Source organism: Canis lupus, chromosome 17 (genome assembly GCF_048164855.1).
Source record: "Canis lupus baileyi chromosome 17, mCanLup2.hap1, whole genome shotgun sequence".
Classification (NCBI taxonomy): domain Eukaryota; kingdom Metazoa; phylum Chordata; class Mammalia; order Carnivora; family Canidae; genus Canis; species Canis lupus.
The window spans coordinates 35224987-35227516 of NC_132854.1; the positions used below are offsets into that span (position 1 = coordinate 35224987).

At 45.1% G+C, this 2530-nt stretch overlaps 1 pseudogene; it reads left to right on the forward strand.

The window, feature by feature from the left end:
- Positions 1–606: 606 nt before the first annotated feature.
- LOC140608383 (eukaryotic translation initiation factor 4E-binding protein 1-like) lies at positions 607–980 on the forward strand (annotated as a pseudogene).
- The last annotated feature ends 1550 nt before the right edge of the window (positions 981–2530 follow it).

The following is a 2530-nucleotide window of genomic DNA, read 5'->3' on the forward strand; positions in this document are numbered from 1 at the left end:
CTTTTTTCTACCAACAGGATTTGATCTCTTCTGTTGCCCTCCAAAATACACCATCCATATTTGCATCTTAGTGCTCATTGCCCTCACTCATTGTGTTAGGATAGGCTTCCTTGGAACACTGGTGTTAAAAACACATGTATTTTATTTCTACCTCATGGGAGGTGAGCTGTGGACCTGGTGAGTCTTCAGGGTAGCTCCTCCATGTGATCATTCAGGGACTCAGACACCGTGGCGTATAGCCATACTCTTTCTTACACATGGCTTTCATGGTCAAGAGCGTGTTGGAAATTTGCACAGGAACTTTTATATGCTTCAGTATAAGAGTATCAAGCACAATTTTCTTTCACAAATTATTAGGTAAAACCAGACACACCACCCTAATTACAAGGGAAGGTGGGATAGTGCAGGAACACATGCGTATTTGTTGCCACATTGCTTTTTTATTTCTGTCATCTCTCCACTAGTTACAGGAGGGCATGAACTAGATCCAGCCCATCCCTGACTCTCTCAAATGTTGCCCAAGTTCTCTGCCCTTCAAGACCTATTCAATATTGGATCCAATCTCAAGGGTCAAGCTCCTGCTGCAGGTGCTGAACACAGGAGACCATGGCAAGGGGCAGCAGCTGCAGCCAGACTCCAAGCCAGTTCATCCCCACACTCACCAGGTGGTCCTCAGCCACTGCAGTGTGCAGCTGTGGCCTGGGGACTACAGTATTGCCACCCCTCATCCCACGGCGCGCTCTTCACCACCAGGTGGGGTGGGGGGTGGTAGGTACCAGCATCATCCAGTACCCAATATCTGGAAGGAGTGTTAGGACCTGTGACCGAAACACCTCCGTAGGACCTGCCCACCATTCCCAGGGTCACCAGCTTTGCCAGTGATGAACGCCCCTACAGAAACAAGTCAGAACCACCTGTGCAACAGTCCAGAAGATCAGTCAGCAGGTGGTGGAGAGTCACAATTTAAGATGGATATTTAAAGGACCTGCCATGGAATGGAGCAATATATCTGGGCCCCTCTGACCCTTCTCGAGAGAAGAGTCACACAGGCCAGGCCTTGTGCAAGTTACAATCTTGGGCAGGCGGTGAGTGGAGTCAGCCCCCTACTCCATTACTCAAGGCACCTGGTCCCCCTTCCTCTTCCATGAACTCCCACAGATATATTCATGTGCCTCCATTCAAGCCAGAGCTGCCACCCTAAAGGCAGTGACTCTCACCGGCACACTGCAGCCCAGGGCCTGGAATTGGACTAGGAGGAGCCCTTCTGGATGATTGTCTGGCTCTTCCAGTCCCATCCTCCGAGGACACACCCACCCCTTCCTTTCCTCAGCTTAGTGTGCATGGGAAAACTCTCCTCCCCTCCTTCCCCAAGAGAGGAAATAAAAGCCACCTTCACTCTAAGGTTAGGAGTTGGCCCTTGCCTAAACTCCTAAAAAAAATACATATGTATATATATTCCAATCTTTAGGCCAGAAGTCCTAGAAAATTCGCCTACAGTTGTGAGCAGCCCTTGTGCATGTGACGTCAGACCCTGCACTGTACCAAGGAAAAGTGAATGCCATTTAATCTAAGGAGTTTTTTAAATGTACCATGTTTAATTAACAGAGTTTGAACTGGAGATGTAGGCATAAGGTCCTACAAAAATATTTCATGTTATGTCTATGAGAGTATAAATCCAGGGCTGAACTAAAAATATGTCTTTGTTCATATGGCCTCTATAACTTTTAATGTAAGTATTGTGGTATTATGTCTATTTCAATTTTACGTAACTGTAGGTTTGCCATTTAGAGGTATAACTATCCTGAGAATTTTTGTATATGGTAGGTTATATCTAATGATTGTATTCTTTAAATATGATATATAGCTTTAAGAATAGGAAAAACATTGATGTTATAGTAACATGATTGTTTTAGACACTGATAAGGGAATTCCCCATATGATAAAAGTGAGCATATTATGGTATACACCAAACCTATTCTTTAATTCAGTAGATCTCAAAGTGTGTTTTCTCAATCAGCAGCCTTCGCAACACCAGAAAACTTGCTAGAAAGGAAAATTCTTAGATGAATCCCACACCCACTGAATTAGAAACTCGCTGGTGAGGTGCAACAATCTGTCATACTAAGATCCTCAAAGAGCTCTTAGAGGAGAGGGAAGGCTGTTTCTCCAGCACTCTGCACTGGCATTTTAACAAAGCAGAAGGAGCTTGCCCTTTTGTCTTCATGCTCTCCTTACCCTTGTCTCTTCTCTTTCTGGAACTTATCAATTCTTTTCTTTCTTTTTTTTTTTTTAAGATTTTATTTATTTATTCATGAGAGACATAGGCAGAGGGAATAGCAGGCTCCAAGTAGGGAGCCCCAATGTGGGACTCGATCTGGGGACTCCAGGATCACAATCTGAGCCTAAGGCAGATGCTCAACCGCTGAGCCACCAGGCGTCCCTGGAACTTACCAATTCATTGACAGTAACATCCAAGCCCCGCCAATGTGCTCCTAATACAGCAGTGAGTTTTCCGTAGTAATTGCCTGCC